The 21136-nt window shown below is 44.3% G+C and overlaps 1 protein-coding gene across 10 annotated transcripts in view; it reads left to right on the top strand.

The window, feature by feature from the left end:
• RAI2 (retinoic acid induced 2) overlaps positions 1-21136 on the top strand; it is a 65997-nt gene that overhangs the window by 5257 nt on the left and 39604 nt on the right. For 2 of the 10 annotated variants that reach the window (XM_023199016.1, XM_023199014.1), the window contains exon 1: positions 1-164. The exons of 6 other annotated variants lie outside the window; for them this stretch is intronic. The gene's annotated coding sequence lies outside the window, so the exon portion shown is untranslated. Of the gene's footprint in view, positions 165-653; positions 801-21136 lie in introns of those variants that run through there. 2 more of the 10 variants (XM_023199021.1, XM_023199022.1) reach the window with 2 other exon arrangements.

Here is a 21136-nt window from a genome sequence, read left to right as displayed (position 1 = left end):
CTGCCCCGGCCCAGAAAACCCGGCGCCTTCCAGGCCCTTCGAAAGATGGATTCTGTTGACGTATCTGGCGGCCCTGGCGAGCCTGGTGGAAAGTTGGGTTTTGCCAGATTGCGCCGGGCTCCTCTTTGTGACGCGCGGCCAGCCCCGCATCCCCCCGGAGCCGGGTGAGTGTGCGTCGGCGCCCCAGGAGCCCCGGTGCCCCCCAGTGCCCAGTCCCGGGGTGGCCGCACCAGCTCGGGCTTTCTGCCATGTTAGGCACCGAGCAACGTTCTGGCTGCATTTTGCGTGCGTTTCAGTGGCGCCTTTTGCTGCGGAGGGAGTTATTGCTTCTCTCCGCTGTGGCTTTTTCGAGGTTGGGGTTGTGCTCTGTGTGTTTGCTTGTTTGCCATTTAAAGCCCAACTATTGTTCAGGATAAGCTCCGCCTGGGTGGGGAAATGGCATCCCACCACAGTTGCTGGCGAGGGGTAGAAATGTTGCCAAACAGCTGCTGCTTTGTGTTTCCCTATCAGAAGTCCCTGGAGTAGGTTTGGGGCACGACGGATGGATGGAGAGAGGGATGGGGCACGGAAGAAAAAGGTGGCTTTGGAGGAGCGGATTGTTACCCACACCATGGCACTCACTCAGTCTCCCTTTCTGCCTGCCAAACTTTTATGAATAATTCCTTTTGTGGCAGAGGGAAGCTCAATGAATTTAGCCCAGTTTTCCAAGGAAAAAGCAACCCAGCTTTAACAATGGTTTGATAACTTAATCAATGAAAAAGGCAGGAGAGGAGGACAAGGAGGCGCCGACACCATATCGGGTATGTGGCTGCTGCTTGCAGAGTCAGGTAGAGGAAAGGTGGGCAGGGCACGGCGCAGCGTCTGGGTGACCGTGTTCCCGGAACTGTTGGTAGCTCTCACCTGTGCCCGCTGGTGCCACCCACCGTCGTGCCCTTACGTCTTGGGCTGTTCAGAACCCAGCGATGGGGTTTGAGGGGCGGCTTTCAGCAGTGCGTGGGCCGGCCCCCCTCATCTGGCGTTTTTAAGGATGTGTAAATATTTTGCTGAGGATAAGTGACATCAACAGAATGATATTCCGCAGAGCCCGGGTGTGCAGAGATGATAAATAGATATGGCCAAACAAAGTTTTGATAACCGCGTATTCTCATGGCTCTCTCTGTTTCATTTGGGTCTTTGTTTTTGTTGGTTTAGCATTATCTCGCATCCTCTGGTGTGATCCCTTTATTTAGCTGATTCTTGGAAGCTTGTCTTTAGAACAGAGAGAAAAGCAGCCAGCAGGGAGAAAACAATTCTTAGCCTTGCATGCATCAGGCAAGGTTTTCTGTGCTTTTCCCAGGGAATCTTTCCCACCGTTTTCTAGATGTCTCCCTTATGTCTCTCTTGCTCCTTTGGAGTCGTCAGAATTAGTTGTTGGTGGACCGAGAGACTTGTGATAACTTTGAAAATGTGGTGTAGACATGCCTTTGTTACAGTAGAGGGGTGGCAAGGTGGGAGGGGGACAATTTGGAAAGGGACAGTATGGAGGCTAGTTTTCTTCTCAAATGGGAGCATGAGAAGTCAGGGGTGGGCTGGAAGGCAGAGAATTGTAAGCTTGGTGGCATCCCAGTTTCTCTGCCTCTTACAAGCCCAGAGAAGCCACCCGCCCCCACATACACACAGTCTCCTTCAAAGGGACACTCGCTTCTCATCCTGACAGATGCCCACTAGAGGCATCCCCAGGGCAGCCCAGGCACTGTGAACCAAGTCAGACTGGAACTTGGGGATAGTGACTACTTTGGCACCAGCCCAGGGGACCATTCAGCCACCCAAGGGGGTTCCTTTATGATGAAAAAATGCTAAGACCTCCATTGGTGATGTTTTGCCCAGGAAAACCTGTTCATCTGAGGAACAAATGAAAAGACAGTTTTCCAAGTGATGCCGGTCGCTGGGGTGAGAACTCGGTTTGGTGGGCAGTTGGGGAAGTACTGCAAGATACATTTCAGAATCTTGTATCCAGAATACAGAGTCCCTGAGACAGGACCATATGAACTACAAGAAAGAAAAATCAAAGACTGGAAGGTGTGTGAGGAGCTGTTGCTGGGAGTGCTCTAGCTGTAATGACCCGGAAGCTGAGGATAGGACTGGCCTACCAAATCCATTGACCCAGAATGGAGATATTCTGGATGCGCAGAAAGCCCTGCACAGTGTGATCCAAATTTATGATAAGAAAATAGGAAACGTCTGTTCTCTGACTTCTCCCCTAAGCTTAGAATTTTGGAGAGAATGGTAGTGGAGGGAAATAAATTGGGAAGGGAACTAACATGTATTGTTGGCCTCTGTCTGCCAGGCACTTCACATGTGGTAAACCTACTCAGCCACCCTGTGATGGAAGAATTATTTTACAGATAAGGAATCTGAGGCTCAGATGAATTTCCAGTTGTGTATCTGATTTCAGACTTTGGTGGTTATGATTTAAGAGGGCAACATGCCCTCTTCCCCTGCTCCAGGTCTCTTATTTATTTCTCTTAATCTGTCTGAGCCTCAGTTTCCTTACCTACGAGATGGGAATAATCTTTCCCATCTCACATGGACGTTGTAAAGATTAAAGTGGGACTTGTCAGCATGGGACCACGAAGGATTAAAACTGGAGTATGACACCAGGAACTTCAGGCCCCTAACCAAACATACAAATCTCTGGATCTCTTCCTACTGGATCTGTCGACCCCTCCACCTTGGCAAAATCTGGTACCCAATTGGTGGGGGTTGGGAGGAAGGTGGAAGCCCACCAGTGGGCAGCCCAGTCACCCACAGTGCATACTTATGTGCCAAGTAGATAGATCCGAAATGTCAGATGGACATGTCAGATGGACAGACTGTGCCTTTTCATCTTGGAGTCCCTACCACCCAACTGTTGCTTAATAAATGAGAGTTGAGTGACTAAATGATGGCACTGATGGAGTGAACGACAGTGGGGAGGGGGCTGTAAATTATTGTTAAGGGAGACCCAGCAAGGAGAGATCCAGAGATTTATATGTTTGGTTGGGAACCTGAAGTTCCTGGTGTCATATTCCAGTTTTAGCCCTTGGTAGCTCCGTGCTGATAAGCCCCAGTTTAATCTTTACAAAATCCATGGGAGATCGGCAAGATTATTCCCATCTTGTAGGTGAGGAAACTGAGGCTCAGAAAGGTTAAGCAACTAATTCAAAGTCCATGATGGGACCAAAGGGTGGGTGAGGTATTTTTGACTACTAACTGTCTCAAATAAACAAACACTCTATAGGAAAATGAGGAGGGGACTTGCTATGCAAATGTATCATTAAAGCAAGCCCCCATAGCCCCCTTCCAACCAGGTGGTAGTCTTTAACCTCCTAGAAATTCTGGTGCCACCGAGGGAACTGGGCTTTGAATCTATGTATGAGGTGCACATGAATGCTGCCTCCCTGATCAGAATATGAGGGAGACCTCAGAGAATGAGGGGGAAAGATGGCTAATTGCACTCTTCCCTCACACAAAAGCCTGCGTGGGATTCTGAATTAAGCTTGATTTGGGGATCAGGGTGACATCCTTGCTGTAGAGTTGGCAGCTCTTGTCTTTGGAGAATGCCTCTGATTACCACTTCTCCCTCCCACCTGATCGTCTGCCCGGGTGCCCATCATCTCATTCTTTCCAGACTCAAGGCCTTTCCTCCTGGCTCACAATGTTTGATGAGCCTCTTGAGTCTGCCACTTCACTGTCCTCTGATGGCAGCTGGTGAGAAGCTGATTTTGGCGGCCAGGTTAGTACTTCTGGAGTTCACACATGACCCTCCTCTCTCCTGCCAAGAACACACACACGAACACACAGACACAGGCGCACATAATTTGATCACGTTTCTGTATCTGCTTCACCAAATTAAATTCAAACTCAGAATTGTTATTGGAAGAAGTACGTGATTTTGGTGTTCTTCTCTCCCAGCCTCTGCCCTGAACAGACCAGAACAGCTAAGATGGAGGCGGCTTAGCCAGCAGATGTCTTGAGCCATGATCATACTTGCTGGCCTTCCCGCTGCTGTGGGGCAGCACCCCAAAACATGAGCATGGTCTGCCTTTGTCCATCTGGGCTGCTATAACAAAATAGGCTGGGTGACTTATAAATGATAGAAACATATTTCTCACCGTCCTGGAGGATGGGAAGTCAAAGATCAAGATTTCGGCAGATTCAGTGTCTGATGAGAGCTTTTTTTTCCTGGTTCAGAGATGGTATCGGTATCTTCTTGCTGTGCCCTCACATGGTGGAATGGGCAAGTGAGTTCTCTGGGGCTTCTTTTACAAGGGCACTCATCGCATTCATGAAGGCTCCACTTTCACGATCTAATCACCAAATAAATGCCTCACCTCTTAATACTATCACGTTGGGGATTAGGATTTCAACATAGGAATTTGGAGGGGACACACACATTCAGACTATGCATGGTCCCAGGGCCTTTCATAAAAGCCCATTTTAATTTCTACTTAGACATAGGGCTGAGCTCCTTGAACATCCCAATCCTTGTAATTCCAATTTCTGCTATAATTAGCTCCAACAACTCAGTAATTCTAGAGAACTTTGGAGCACACTCTGCTCACACCTGTCACTCCTCTTCCCACAACTTTTTTGTCTTTCAGCACAGCACTGTCTAATAAAACTTTCTATGATGATGGAAATGTTGCATGTCTGCACTGTCCCACACCCTAGCCACTAGCCACATGCAGCCATGGAATGCTTGAAAAGTGGTTGGTCCAAATTAGGATGTGCATTAAATATAACAGATGCATGGGATTTCTATGACTTAATAAAAAAATACAAAATAGCTCATTAATAATCTTTGCATTGATTACATGGTGAAATGATAATATTTTGAATGTATTAGTTAAATATGATACAGTATTAAAATTACTGGCTTTTTAAATTTTTTAAAATGTGCCTACAAAAAAAATTTAAATTACGTAAACATTTCTATTAGACAGAGCTGCTCTGGAGCAAACTAACCAACCTCGTGACTTCAGCCTCCAGATGTTCTGGGGACACAAACGCTCTCCATCTCGATGGCTGGTGGGAAGCAGGGGGCTGAGTCAGTAGCCACAGCAGTCTGGCATCAAGCCATTTTGATTTTCAGTAGCTCAGGTGCCATGATGGGGGTTCCCCATGGAACCTACCCATGAGCATGTTGGCTCAGTCTCATGCTCTATGAGGAATGTGGGACCCAGAAACCCCATAGAATGAGCAAGGCAGAAGGGGCACAGGCAGGACTGGCTTGAATGAAATAACTCCTTTCCTTTCCTCGACCCCACCTACCTCAGGCCGGTGTCCTCGTCCATCAGAGAATTCCTTGACACCTGCTTTAGTAGGAGCTTAAAGTACTATCTGTTGCAGGGATTTGTGCTTGGAGAGTAATGTCACCAGTAGACACCCTCATGCTGAAAGTGAGTTATTTGGGGCTGGGGCCAGCCTTAAAGGAGAGAAAATAAAAAAGAGGATGCACACTGTCACTTCCTGACAGCTTGATGAGAACAAGAGCAAGGACATAAATAAAATTTCTGCGAGGGAGACAGAATAAATGCAAGGAAGGTCAATTTCACACAACCATAGCACCGCAGATGAAGAAAACTGGCCAAAGGAGAGTTCAGGGAGGCAGAAGAAGGATTTTGGCTGGCACTGTAGTATCATCACATCACATCATTCCTGGGTCCTTCCCTGGGCACTGGGCATGGCATGAATAGATGGAAAGGGATGGGATAATGAACTTGGGACTGCAGTGATTTACAGGTCAGGCGCCTGTGGCTCTGGCTCCTGAGGGGGCTGCCCTCACAGGGGACCCTTGGCTGACCTCCTTGGGCTCCTCAGAAGGAGTTGGTTTTGTTTCACATGGCAGAAGCAGACTGTTTACTGGCGCACAGGAAGAATCCAACATTCTGGCGAAAAATAATTCATTAACAGCCAGGGTATTACCAGTTCCCTGGAAAAGCTCCTCCAGCTGCACTGTAGCAACTGTTCTTTTTCAGCAGCAGAATCGGGCCATGCTGGCAGCCAAGACTGGGTGTGTTTGGGCGTTTTTATTATTGTTGTTATTTTTGCCTTTGTGTATATGGCCACTTTTCCCTTATAATTCAGAGAAAGAAACGGAGGCCTGGAAGGGTTGAAATGGTGTAGCTGTCAGCCATTCTTTCCTTCGTGCTTTAAGCCTGGAAGCTCCAGGCTGACTGTAGGAACATAGGTTTTTCCGGATCAAAGCCCATCCCCAACTTGGGGGCAATGCAGAACCACATAGAATGTTCTAGGATGAAAGGAATTTTAGCGAACTGAAACACCTGTTCTTAAGATTCTCTGAAAGCAATTGGCTGAGGAATCCCTCCCCACCCCCATACACACAACCAAGCAGAAAGTCCTATCTTAGCTGTGTGGAATTCTTTTGCTTACTATTAATTGGCACAATGGGGCCAAAGTATGTGATTCATCATCCTAGTTTTGAGGGCATTTGGAAAACCAGGCAAGCATAACCAAGAGAATGGGCTGCATATTTTGCTCACTAAAGAATGATTGAATCTACAGTAAATGCAAGGAAAGATTCAGGAAGCTTTTTGTACTCTGGAAAAAATATGTTTTTTTAAAAAAGGGTTTTGTCTGCCTATTTGTTTTTCAATGTCTCATGCTCAGAAATGTGTGCCCAGCTAGCAAAAAGTGGGAAAGAATAGCATTTCCTTGTTTTAGTATTTTTAAAACTCTAATTGCAGGTTAAGTAAGATACAGTGTATTGATTTTGATTTTGTATGGAACATAACTAGATAATCATTTTATTTTATGAGATATTAATTTCCACCCATTTAGACTGATGAAATAGGCATTTAAAATATCCCATACCTACCCCCACCATCATCACAGTATTTCATTAATGTTCCTAGGTTCAGATGGAGAACCTATTTCATTTATATGGAAAAGGAGTAAATATGTTAGTCAACATATTTACCTTAGATTAGTAAACCTTCCTTAGATTTCAAAAAAAATGGGATCCTTTCCCTTTTTTTAAAAAAAATATGAATGTTAAATGCCAAGCATATTTGGCTTTATCTGGAGCATGGTTTCCTCACCTTGGCCCTGTTGACATTTTAGACCAGAGAATTGCTTGTTGCAGGGGACTGTCCCATGCACCTTAAGATGTTTAGCAGCATCCCTGGCCTCCACCCAGTAGACACCATTAGCACCACATCCCCCTACCCCAGACCTTGCCAAATGTCCCCTCTGGGACAAAATTAGCCCTGTTGAGGACCACTTGTCTAGACCAAAATTTAATAAGTACTTTGTGTTTTTCTGGAAAATTCCATTTGAAATAATAAAAGACACAATTTCCCCCCTCTGACTTTTATATATACAATTCATGGGCATGATTAATTAACAGTTGGAAGTGGGTCATGTGCGTGATTTAATTCTAAGGTTGGTGGAAGGGTCTATAAGATTGTATAAGCATGGAGACTTTTTCAAGGCAGGCAATTTTATAAGTCATAGGTAATTAAGGGGCACATTGTAAGAACTAGTGGCTTCTCTGGTTTTTCATAAAGAGAACAGGTTTATTCCTCCCTAATTTCTTTTTCATATGCACCTGATTCCAGGCATGACTTCAAAGCCAGCAGACATCTTCCCCCGCCCCCCAGCCCCTCCCCACTGTCATTTCTGTGGTAGCATCTTAAGCCTGAGCCAATTAATTTAGCCCTTTAGTGTACTTGTGAGAGCTCTGCTGGTAATATTGTAATGGACTCATTTCAGATTGTAGCAGCCCTTTACCCACCACTAAATTCCATGTTTTCCAGTACTATTGAGAAAGAAAGTCAACAGTACTTTCTTGGTAGATGGATCATTTTTCGTAATGATTGGAAGTTGAAATTCAGGTGGCCCCCATCACCCCTGGCAATTTTGTTTCCTTTTACACACATTTGTTTCCTTGAAGCAACCCTCCTTCAGGCAGCTAGCACCTGGTAATGCCTACAGGCAGCAACAGCAGATGAAATGTTGCCACCAGGACAAGCCCTCAGCCAATAATATTCTTTCTGGTAGTCCCTTGAGAGGCCAGAAAGGAGGGTCATGCCTTACACAGGGAAGGTGTCATGGGGGCAAACCATGCCCTGCCCATACGTGGAAATGGAATGGGTGTTTGAGGGGGTAGGGAGAGGGCAGAGAAGTGAATCACTCATTATACAGGGAAAGTGTTCCCCAGTCAGCCCTACCCTGCCAGCCTCTGGGAGTGATATGGCAGCAGGGGATGCTGGTGAAGGATAGGGGCAGTTGCTCAGTGCAGAAGTCAACATAGGCCACTTCATTTTGCAGCCATCCAAGGTAGGCTGACCTTTTCCAAAGAATGTCATGCGTAGGATTCCCTTGTATGCTAGCCAGTGAGGAAAGATGGAAAGGTGAGCATTGAGGGATTTGGCAAGCCAGCACCATTTCTTCACTGGTGAGTTCCAGCATCTCTTGAAGAGTAGTTGAAGTCTTCCTTGTCACCATGAAGAGAAAGGCAGCGAGCTGGCAGGGATCCACAGTGTGCTGGGCTCAGGCAGATAAATAATTGATTTGCAACACGTGACACTTGGTCATTCTAAGTTGCCAGTCCCTCACAGGCCAGGATTCGGGTGATGGTTGCAACACTGGGAGAGGAAACAGGATCATAAATCTGGGCATTGGAGGCCAGTTTTGTGGTACAGAGGCCACTGGGGCCACCACTGTGTGCTGCAGAAGCAAACAGACAGGTCCGAGTGTGTGTTGTTCCTCAAAATAATGGCAATGGAAATGGCTGTGAAAAACATTTAGGACCTTGTCATAAAAATGCAAACAGTCTTCCTTCTATAGGGAAAAGCTAAATAAACCCTATTGCAGCTGTATTAAGTAGAAACAGATTTGAAAATCGGGTGTTTTTTTGTTTTGTTTTGTTTTGTTTTGTTTCTGAGACACTTATTTATAGCAGGTTGGGCAGAGGCTGCCACTATCTTTCGAGACTCCGGAAGAGTGTTTTCCAGATGGTCCTTGCTGTTTTTCTCTTTATTAAGCTTAGCCGAACACTGCTGTGCTTGGAAAGGGTCATAGAAAGCAGTGTTACTTTTTTTCAGATTACAATGGCCATTGATTGGCTAGCAATCAATGGATGGGAATGGATTGAGCCTGTGCTGATGAATTTCCTTTTGCATTTTATAAACAAGAAAAATGTCAAGGAAAGCACAAAATAGGGATACTCTTTCGACTATACATATCAAAGCTTTGAAAACCATACAGAGTTACATTTCCTATTACTTTCCATTTAAATTTTGTTCTAAAATAATGCTCCCCTCTTTGCTAAAGCTCTACAGTGTTACCATTTCCTTTCCAACATCTAAACAATGTCCAGATCCATTTCAGATTGAGCAATTAGCTCTGGATGCAATTTTCTTTTATGAAAAAAAGAATCACTAACCCTCTAGACTAAATATGAAATTATTGAATGTGAAAATATCAATATGGGGCCATTTGTTCTGAGATCCTTTTTCGCCTATCACTGGCATTTTAAGAAGGTTAGAAAAGGCCAATACTGCCCTGGCCTTCCATGTTGGACATAGCCACACCAGAAACCCCAAACTTTGTTTGTGCTCATAGAGGCTGGACAGCTGGATTTGAGGTCATCAGGGCTGAAGCTTACAGCCAAAACTGCAAGGGGAAACATCTTAGAATGTCACATAAGCCAGTGGTCCCCACAGATCAGGTTTGCAGACCACTGCCTGTATTAGACAGGATTTCTGCCCCTACACAGTGAAGCGGAAGAAAAGTGAAAATGCCATGAATTTATTTTGTTTAAAGCTAAACCTTTTCTACTTTACAAAACTGCCCTATATTCCCAAATGATCTTTCCTACTGTCCTTGATGTGAAACTTTCCTTTACAACTTATCAAGAGATAGTGGATGACATTTGTATTTTGACATCTTTATTTGACAAAGTCAGAAGTTGTCCAACTTATATTGGGTGCTTCATTTTAAAAATGTTACTCATCCATAACATTCAGAAGTCTGAGATTCACCCAGGAGGCCCAAGTAGACCTGGAAGGGGAGCCTTTGTTATGATTCCTAAGCCAGAAACAACAACCTGAGGAAGGATCCTGGGGCTGCTTCCCTGCGTCCCTTTACTCAGCTCTTGTGACTCCTCACTCATAGAGAGCTGGCTTTGTCCTAAGCCCATGTGAAGAATAGAATTGCTTCTTTGGAGGAGTTTGAGGGGGTAAAATTGCCCTCTTGAACATGAATACACAAGCATGCAGCCTCAATGCTGAGAGCCTGGGACCTTTATCCCTGACTCCCAATGTCAATGCCATTGCCGGTTCTCATGGGCTTGATCCCCTTCACCCTCTCCTCAGCCATGCCCACTGCTGTCATGAGCACAGGCCTCAAAAGGCTCCCCGGCATGGCCCTGTTCTCCTCACTGCTCTGCATGATTTGTTGCATTGCTCCCCTCAGCTGGTGTTCTACAGGCCTGCATCAGCTTCCTCCTGCTAAAGCACCTCTCTAGTCTTGTCACCCTAGCTCAAGAACATTCTGTGACCCCCTATTTCCTAATAAGGTTGAATAAAACTCCACAAATGAAGCCCTCTCTACTTTCCCAGCCCATTTCTCCCCTCCCAGAGCTTAGACTGGCATTCAGTAAGGCATCATGGGAGGGTGTCTGCAGGTTGTACAGCTTCTCTGTGCTGGGTTTTGTTTGTTTTCTTATATGGGGGGAGATTTCCAAAAAGGTTATGGGGTATCTTGAGCATCTTTCTAGATGAAGAAAATGGAAGACTTGAGTTTAATGTGAGAGAGAAAAAGAGAGAAGAAAAGAAACAAAGAAAAGAAAGCCTTTCACAAAATGAAGCTTTCTGGTTTTAAGAATTGCAGCCTTACTACAAGTCTCTTACTACTCTGGGTTAGGATACCACCTTTCTGGCCTGCCAGCAAGTGGGTATTGCTTCAGAATTACACTACTAGCTTATCCTGTTGAGAACTGAGCCACTTAACCAAGCTTTGAAATGTACAACTCAAACATAGTGGAACGGGTTCATCCTAGCCAATGCAGAATGTCCATTCTGTTAGGAAACATCCTCCAATGACTGCTCATGAAATCATGAAAGCAATGATATTACCTATCATTTATCAAGCTCCTGCTATAGGCTGGACAGTGGTACCAGTGATTTACATATATTGTTTTATTTCCAGCTCCATAACAACCATATGAGGTAGGTATACATATTATGAACTCTGTTTCACAGAGAAGGAATCAGAGGCTCAGATAAGTTTAGTAACTTACACAAGGTTACACCACTTACAGGAGGTAGAATTGGGATTCTTTACAGCCTGGTTCAGTAGAACTTTCTGCAATGATGGAAATGTGCACAGTCCAATATGGTAGCCAATAGCTACAAGTAACTGTAGGAGTACTAGAAATGTGGCTGGTGTGGCCGAGGAAGTGGATTTTACTGAATGTACACTTTGGTAGCAGCTCTAGAATATGCATGTTTCCCCGCACCATTCCGTCTCTCTGCTCTCTGCAGACTTTATATCTCTCTTCCTCCCTCTAGACAAAATACAGCTCTGCTTTTTCTCAGAGGCCTGTAACCAGTTCTCAAGGGCAAGTGTGCGTTAGAATTGCCTCTGTACCTCAGGGAGCAGTGGTCGCTGGCTCAAGTCAGGAGGAAGAAGCTTCCTTCCCACTGCTGTCCTGAAGAGCTTACCCTCTCCTCGTCATCCCAGCTTTATTTGGGCAACTGTTAGATTTAGTCACTTCCTTGGCAGTTGTTCTTGAATGCATTCATTTTAATTTGGGATCCTTCGGGAGGAAGAGGGTGGAGAGCCAGTTACGGGTGAAGGAAGAAGCATGGGCTCTAGGAACTGCCTGACCACCCTAGCAATCTAGGGCAAGCCCAGGCAGAGAGGCCCATTTGCTGTCCAATTTGCTGTTCTCTGTAATTAAATAGGGCAGAAAAGTTGACTAGGAAAGAGTGAGACAGACAGATAATGAAGCCAGGTTTTCCCCCACTCCTCCGTGCCCCTACACTTATTTCTTTTTTTTTTTTCTTTCTTTTTTTTTTTTTTTTTTTTTTTTAGAGACGGAGTCTCGCTCTGTCGCCCAGGCTGGAGTGCTGTGGCCGGATCTCAGCTCACTGCAAGCTCCGCCTCCCGGGTTTACGCCATTCTCCTGCCTCAGCCTCCTGAGTAGCTGGGACTACAGGCGCCCGCCACCTCGCCCGGCTAGTTTTTTGTATTTTTTAGTAGAGACGGGGTTTCACCGTGTTAGCCAGGATGGTCTCGATCTCCTGACCTCGTGATCCATCCGTCTCGGCCTCCCAAAGTGCTGGGATTACAGGCTTGAGCCACCGCGCCCGGCCTACACTTATTTCTTCACCCTAATTGAAGTCTCTGTCCATTTTGGAGGGCAAAAGCCAGCCTCCCTGGGGCAGGGATGGAGGCAAGGGGGTGTGAGTGGCTAGGAGGCCAGGGAAGGTCTGCAAAGGTCCCTTGAAGGAGACTGATGTCAGCCACCTTAACACTTGATCTCCATTTCAGCAGTGCTGAGAATGTTTTTGTTTGTTTGGTTGGTTGGTTGGGTGGTTGGGTTTTTTTTTTTTTTATACAGGTAGAAAGAAGTAGTTGAGGTTACTCACCAAAGCAACTGTTGAGCTGTTTTACTTATGAATATTTGTAAAATGAAAGTGATATGGAATCTTTTTTCTGAAAGTGCACAAATCTTCTGTTTTCCCCCACAGAGACTAAGCTCTTTTCTTTTCTCTCTGTCTCTCCCCTCTCCCTCCCCTACCTTTTTTTTTTTTTTTTTTTTCGTTTTTTGTTTTATTTGAGAGCAGAAATCATGTGTCTTTTTTGTGGCTTGGTCTCAAACCAACATTCATTCTCTTGAGCCAGGCAGCACTTCCTAAAGCTCATTTTAATCATAGTCTATGGTAGTCCAGCCCTCCTTGGCTCCTGGCAGCACTTAGATGCTGATAATAGATTGAACAAAAAAGTGCTAACACACAAGTTTCCCTCAGTTTGTCTGTTTCCAAAAGTAAGTCTCCAAAGGCATGAAGTCAAGTCCTCTTTTGCATTATTATAGAGGCTCTGTCCCCATTAACTGGTGGTGAAATGTAAATTTCTTGGGCTTTTAATACTTCCATTTTCCTACCACTTAGCTCTCTGCCATCTACCCATGAGCGGCTCAGTAAATACCAGCACATGGTGGGTCCCAGAGTTCTGGTTTCTGTCTTTTGGGCCCCTTGGTGGGTCAGGAAACTCAGAAGAAGGGAGAGAGTGGGTACCTGGACCTACCCTCCCCCTGCAGCCAGGCCTAGGTGAGTAGTCAGAAAATGCTGGTGTGGCCTAGGCAATCCTATTCTGAGTCCTCAATTCTGAAGGAAATTCAATGAAAACAAATTAATGGGTCAGAAGAGCCTTTTGAAGCCATTCTGGGGACAAAAACAAAAGCTGACAGACATAGTCAACAGCCAGGAGCACCTTCAGTCCGCAGCTTTAAATGCACTTCACAAATACATACACTTTAAATAGGTCAGACTCTGTAAGCAGGAGGGGACTTTGGGTGAGCCTGCTGGTTCAGGCTTTGCCTGGGCCCAGCTAGGGGAGAGGGGTTTCGCTGGTGGCCTGCTGCTAGCATGACCAACCATCCTGTCCTCATTTGCCTGGGATTGAGAGGGTGCTTAAGACACAGTACTTTCAGTTTTAAAACTCAGACAGTCCTGGGCAAACCGGGGTGAGTGAGTCACCCTACCTGCCAGGGGAAGTGTTGCAACATGGATGGTTGAGCTGATTGGAACCAAAGCAGTGGAGATTCACTTCCACCTGAACTGGCATCAGTATGGAGATGCCACCACAGAGGAGAAAAGGAGCTTGGGAATAGAAAAGGCAGTAACATATCCCAAACCCTTTCCAATAGCTTCTCTGGTTCCAACTGAAGCACTTCTCTTAAAATAGGAGCCTCAGATCCTTACCCTGCCTTCCTGGAAACTAGACCGCCCTATGCCCTTCTTGTTATCCCACCCATCTGAGGCCTGTCTAGATATTTCAGTTGAATTTCAGATAAGTGAACAAATCCTTCAGTCCTGCTGGAATCTGGGACTTGAAAGTCCTTAACTGAACATGGAAATATGTTAAACTGCGTCTTGAGTGAGAAAAACAATTTTTTTACATAATGCATTCCTACGTCCTTAAAATCATGATTAGAAAATACTTTTTATTTTTCTAGGAGCAGCAAGATGCAGACTCTTGTGTAGCAGTAGACCATTCAAATTTTAATTTTGCAAAGCAACTGTAGTCCTCCATTATTCATCACTCTACTGAAACCAAATTTTAAAATTTTTAAGTTTTCAAAAGCTTCCTTTCTCCATCCCATCCCAAAGATTTCTCTTGCAAAGCAAACCTCAGTAAATAAACAGGCAACATGTTGTAAATGGTACAAAGCAGAGAGCTTGGAGTAGGAAGCTAATGAAAGGGATTTTTCCTGTTGGGTCCTGGTGCAAGCCTTCAGGTACATTCAGAAATACAAAGAGAAATGCAGAGTGAGGTGACACACTCATCTTAGGACACCAGTGACAGAGAAAAGCACTCAGAGTTTATTCTCGTCATGGCACCTGAACCCTCAACAACTAGAATATGGAGGGTGGTCTAGGAGGAATTCAGTTCAGGGAAATAAAAGCGAAAGGGAAAACTAGAGGAAGATGTGAAAAAGGCAAGAATAAGATTCATCAGCCATGGCCATGTGGTTCAGATAGTGGAGAACTACCCCCAATGGGACTTGGGTCTTTGGAAAGTGCCCTCAATGATACCCTGTCCTCCTAAAATGAGTCTGAGAGAGAAAATGAGTCTTGTTGTTTATTTGTGGCACTCTGTACCACTGTATGAGGAGTAGATATTAGACCTTAAATAATAGTATCAGCATTTTTAAAAGGTTGTCTATTTCACACACACTTCAAATAGGTCAATTTTTAAGCAGTAGGGTGACATGGTTAATTCTTTCCTTGGTAATGTTTGGTTTTTAAAGCCAGCTATATGGATGGGAGAAGTGTTAAAAATTATCTAACACAAATTTTTATTTGTGGATTTTTGTCTAAAATTCTTACATACATACACAAAATTGCATGTATTATTAAGCGTACATCTTGAAGAATTTTCACAAATAGCCCACCCATGTCACCAGTGCCCTGATGGAGACACAGACTGCACCAGCCCCTGGAAGCTTCTTCATGCCCTCTTCATTATCCTCACCAACAACAGCCACTATCTTTTAACAGCATAGATTTCTTGCATCGTATACAGGGATTTTTAAATAATAGCTTTGTGTATGAGTGCCAAAAAATAAACCAGTCATGTGATTTGTTTTGGTGGAGAGGGTGGGAGCAGAAGTTTTGTAATGGTTTTCTTTCTCTGGCTGTTCTGAGTTAGGCTTGTTAAACAGGAAGTTTCCAAGCTGGGTTCTTGCTGGTATAGGGTTTGGGCAGGCTGGTCTCTTCTGCCCAAGACAATGCCCAGGCTGCAAGCCAGTAACCTGTTCTTGGCACCATCTGGCCAAAGGCAGCCACCAAGCTTGCTTTATCTGCCTTATTAAAGTCTCTGTCAGAGCTTGCAAAGACACATGTCTGGGAGCACCGAGTATAGGACAATAAAATGGCTGGGAGTCCTCTGAATCAACTGGCCTTCCGGAAGGTAAAGCCAGGCAGAGAGACTAAAACAGCATATCCAACGAGGACATTTTTCTCCAGCTTCCAAATGAGAGTATGATTGATGAATTTCTCTTCTTCGTAGGTTTCATTGTATTTTTCTATGTGCATTCTGCCCCCTTTTCTTTTTGCTGCAGGAGGCAAAAAGTAGGAAGGTGGGAATCAAGCTGTGGAACATACATCGTAAAGTGTCTGGAGCGGCATCAGCAAAGGACTTATTTGTTCTCCTGGGCTGTGGAGTGCCGAGTGATTGAATGCTCACCAAGCTGTCAGTTTTATGAAACAAATTCCCTAACCCTCTTGGCCCAGAGCTTTGCTCCGCCTGAAATGGAAAAGAAATAACTTTTAATAGAAAACTCATTGCGAAAATCTAAGATAAGATTTCCGAGCAACTTCTCTCCGAAGAATAAAATGAAATATTGAAGAAAGCATTTGATGGGGTACTCTTAGGGAACCTTATTTCTCAGTTCTTAGTTAACAAACTATGTTAATAAAAATATTTAGACTTTCGTGATGCATAATGCATTTTTATTCCTAGTGAGCTGGCCTGTTTGTATACACAGATGTTTCCTGTGGCCCTTCTATCATTGCTTCTATTTTTTCTGAAACAATATTTCTAGCAGGAAATAGAATCTTATGTTAAGAACCTAAGTCCCTCATAGACCCTGTTAGTTTGAGTGAGGATATTTTCATTTCTAGATTTAATACTTGAAGGAGTAGGGTCATAATCTTTTGTTTTTTCAAGAACATGGAAAATACTTTTAATAAAAAGATAATGCAATGAATCCACTGTATCAAGACATTAGACAGTTCTTCCTTGGCTTCTAGATCAGACCTGACCAATTCATCCAGGCACATTCATTGCTGAAGGGCTGGATGGCTTTTCTGTCTCTGTTCTCACTGTCAAAGCTGCTGTGAGTAATGTCTGCCCTTTCATGAAAACCTTAGGTGTGTTCAACTGGATTTCACAGATTTTCCAGAGCATTGTTCTCACAGAGCTGCAGTTTCCTTTCCAGCACCAGGAGCACTGTCGCAACATAGCTCACGAGCTCAGTTTCTCTGCCACTCGTCGGAATGCATGGAAATGCATTACAAATAAAACCCACAGGCAAGTGTGCTAAGGAAGGAAATGAGGTTTTACACATCAGCACTTAAAAAAAAAAAAAAAGATCAACCTGTCTTAATTGAAAAATGGCATAACACCCTAATGAAAAATCAAGTTTCAGGATTCAGTCCCTAATATCTGAGTGATGAGTGCATATTTCCTCCTGTGGCTACTCCTGTGAGTGACTTCTGAAATAATCAGGCAGTGTGTTGAAATAAGATATCATTGGGTGTTACTATAGGAGTGAGGCATAGCTGTCTGGCTGACATGCCGGTCACCGCCTACGTGCCAGGATAGAAAGGAATGAAACATAGGAATCCTCCTCTTCTGTTTTTTTGCAGTTTTATTTTCTTCACCTTGCTAGTAAATCTTGTTTTTCTATGATCATAAGTAGACATACTTACTTTTAAAAATTTACAAGTATGAGAAGACAGCAAGAAGAGAATAAATATAATTTGCGTTCTTACCACCCAGAGATTGCCACTATCATCGTTTTGGTTCATGTCCTCACAGTCTTTTTTATTTTTTCCCTATACATATATTCTTTACCTTCTCCAGGAGTTTGGAGCTTTACAGTTCAAAGTCTTCTTGTGCTTAAATTGATTTTCTCAAAACTTTGCCGATCATTTATGTTTCCCTAATCATTAACATCAAAAATGAAAAGGTACCTGTTTTATTACTTCTCATAGGTGACAAAATTTTTTTAGCATATTTATTTCTACTTTTCTACTGACTGCCGTATCCCCCAAGCACGTGGAACCTAGCAGTTCCTTAATATAAATGTTGAATCAATGAATGAATGATGGCAGTTCATCCTCATATTACTCCCAGGGGGTGAGCATCAGCTCCTGAGGCTAACGCCTTCCACCATCCTTTACTGCCTCTCCCTCGCAGTGAGATTAAGCCTCCCTCTGTCCACTGGGTCTGCTCTCCCTGGTTTTCCATGGAGTATGGGCAATAAGGGGATGCAATGGAAAGGGGTCGCTCTTTAGAGTCAAATGGGCCAAATTCTCAGGTCTACCAACTACTACATAATGGGACGAATGTCTTCATCTCTCTGGCCTCAGAGATGCCAACTGTACAGTGGGTGGCAGTGATACTTGCCTGTCAGGATGAGTGACAAGTATGCAAGATGCCTGGTACACGAGATCCAACGTCTGCAGCTGCTAGTACTTTGCCCACTTTCTTTCTAATGACAGCATAAATAAGAGCCCTTGGGGCCCTAGAGCACTCCTTCTCTTCACATTTCCAGTCGTTTCATCTAATGAGCCATAGGAAGATTTCTGATGAGTTACCTGATGCTTCTGTGCCAAGTAAATCAGAGAAATAACCAAGAATTGAGTGGCCTTTTTAATAATCTGCTTCTTGTGCTTCTTCCACTGCCATCGCACGTGCTTTCACTGCAGCAGGTGTCCTGCTGCATTGTAATTGTGTGTTCACACAGCTGACTCCCTCATGACACAGTGAATGTGCCTTCCATCTTGGTATCCTCAGCCCGGGACCCACAGTGCTTGTAATTGAGGAGTCACTCAATGTATATTGATTGAATGGATGAATAAATAAATGAACAAATGAATAGTATCGTATTGTACACATCTTGTCCCTATCTCGACCACACACACGGACTTTCTGCAAACCATACTGTAGAATTAAATTGTAAGCCTTCTGAATCTGTAATGTAAGCCCCTGACAGACAGACATACAGGTACTGGTTCTGAAAAGTGCGAGCTTAAGGGAAAAAATGATATTTCCTTTTAGTTGCCATGATTAATCCATGGATTCACTGGTTCACGTGTGAGGTTCTTTAGTGGAGTAGCAGTGACAATGTATTCATGGTACAGCTTCTTGTCTGCAGCTTTTAGTTTGAGTTAGATGTGTGTTGGCATCTCTTTCACACAGAATCTGAGGAGCTGGCATTTATTTTTGACAGCATCTCAAATCTTGTGAAAGTCAGAGCTTGGGGCTGGCATTGTTTTTTAGTAGTATCTCAGACGGTGGCAGGACAACCTTGATGATAAAAAAGAGAGGCTTAAACAGATGTCTTCTTAGAGTTTTTCCAAAAAACTAGAAGTTCAGAAAAAAAAAAAAAAAGAGCTTCTGAACTTCCTAGAGCAAAGGCTTCTTTGAGCATCAACTATTTGCAGACTGGACACAAATAAACACTCACAAACAAAGTCATAGGAATTTGTTTCCCTCTCTAATTCACCATGGCAGTGATTGCTGGTTAGTCCCCAAAACCCGTTTTGTTTATCTTCCTAGGTACCCAGATAGACTACATTTCCCAGTCTCTCTTGCAGTTGTATGTGTGGCCATCTGCCTGAGTTCTGGCCAGTGGGATATGAGGAGAAAGGACGAGAGCACCTGTGGTCCAACCATAAAAGCTTTCTAGGTTTTCCTCCAAGCTCTTCTCTTATCCACTGGCTGTCTGGGATAGAGTGAAGTCCCAGAGTCACCTTGAAAGCCACAGTTAAAGATGGCAGAGCCTCTTCTGCCTAGGGAAGGTCATTTCATGGAACAGAACTGCCAGATCTGGAGCCCCCACCCTGGACAGTTACATAAACAAGACATAAGCTTTCATTATTGAACCATTACAAGTTAGGAGCAATTAACTAGGTAGCTTATCCTACCTTAACTAAGTCATACTCCTTGGATTTATTTTTAAGCAGCCTATAGTTTTCAAAGGCCTTTTATGTGCCTGAAATTGTTTATGTTACTAATCCTTTCAGTAGCCCTGCAAAGATTCCTTATTTAACAGCGATAGATGCAACTCCAAGTAGGAAGGGGATGAGCATTTTGTCCACCACAATCACCCCAGGATTGGCACAGAGGGTGGCATTGAGTAGGCTCTCAATGAGGCTTGTTGATGATGGGTGAAAGGAAGGTTCAACAAGACAAAGTCACATGCCCAGACCCCATAGCTAGAAAATGCTGAACTCACTGGCCTCAAGGTCCAACTGCCTCTGAGTATTGGTAATCCAAGATTTTAAAAAGAATGGGTGAGGGGCCAGTGATGGACACTTAGGAAAAAATGTTTTTGTCTCTTTCTGACTGAAAAAAGTAACACATATATAAAAATTAAAACATTATAGATATCTCAAACAAAGACAGGAACAGCGCTCTGTAATGTTATCAGAGAAAACTGGTACATGCTTGGTTTTATTCTTTAAGTTCTTAACACACACATGTGTACACACACGCTCACTCAACAAAAATTAGTTCATGTTACATGTAGAAAATATAGAAAATCTATATTCTCTCCTGCCAAATGACTTCTTCACCTATTTTTCCCTTAAATAATTTCCTTGGGCATTTTTTTCCAAGTCAGAACATACCAACCTGTGTCCTCCTTTGCAAGGACTGGGTAATATTTGGTGTAATAATCTGGGATAATTAACTAAGCCAATTCCCTCTCAGTTGACATTTAGGTTGTTTCCAGTCTTTATAACACAAAAGAGCTGTGATAAACCTGCTTGTGCATTTATCTTTGGGGGAGATTCCTCAGAGTTAAATGGTGGGTACGCTGATGGGAACTTTTCACTGTCTTCCACATATGGAGACCTATTTTCTGCAGAAGGTCCAGATGGTCAACAGATATTGAAATGGACTCAGTGGAGTTAGTTCTTCAAGTTAAGGTAACAACAGCAGAAAAAAAGGGTTTTCCAGGATCTCAGAAGGCTACAGCTATGTTCTGAGTCCAAGGCAAAGACTAACAGCGAGGAGGTGCCAGCATCCCAAATTGAGAGGATGACACTTCTGGATATTGGCGGGTTTCTCTGCATTCCCGTGGCAACGAAGTCTGCATTGTCTGGAAGGTCAGGGCTGATCTGGGCCCAGGATGGACACTGTTCCACACTAAGAAGGGAAGCAAGACTCCTTACTGCGAGGGGGGCAGTGGCCAGTAGGACAGGGAAAGAGAGAGGGAGGAGGACGGTGCATAGATGTCACCGCAGAGTTCCTGTCAGGGCTGAAGCTGAAGATTCCAGGACACTCACTCCACAGAACCAGGCGGAAACCTGATGTGCCCAGACAGCTTTTGGGGTGAGCAGGTGGCTCCAGGCAGATGTCTTTGTTTGCAGGCACAGCTGCGTGCACACTGAGATGTTCCTGTCCATGAGGGATGTTTCTGGAACGATGATGATGATGATGATGATGACGACAGTGGCTGTGGTTGGCAGCGGGAAGAAGGAGGTGATTACCCAAACTGCACTGGCACTATAAGAGTTGACCCTGAGAGGGGAGGGGTTGCTTCCGCTGTGTGTGTGTGTGTGATCCCTTGTGGTATGAGCATGTGATGGGTGCTTTGTGTGTGTGCAGGTCTGTGCAGTGTGAT

The sequence above is a fragment of the Piliocolobus tephrosceles genome, chromosome Y (assembly GCF_002776525.5).
Source record: "Piliocolobus tephrosceles isolate RC106 chromosome Y, ASM277652v3, whole genome shotgun sequence".
Classification (NCBI taxonomy): domain Eukaryota; kingdom Metazoa; phylum Chordata; class Mammalia; order Primates; family Cercopithecidae; genus Piliocolobus; species Piliocolobus tephrosceles.
This window is presented reverse-complemented; position numbering and strand designations above follow the sequence as displayed.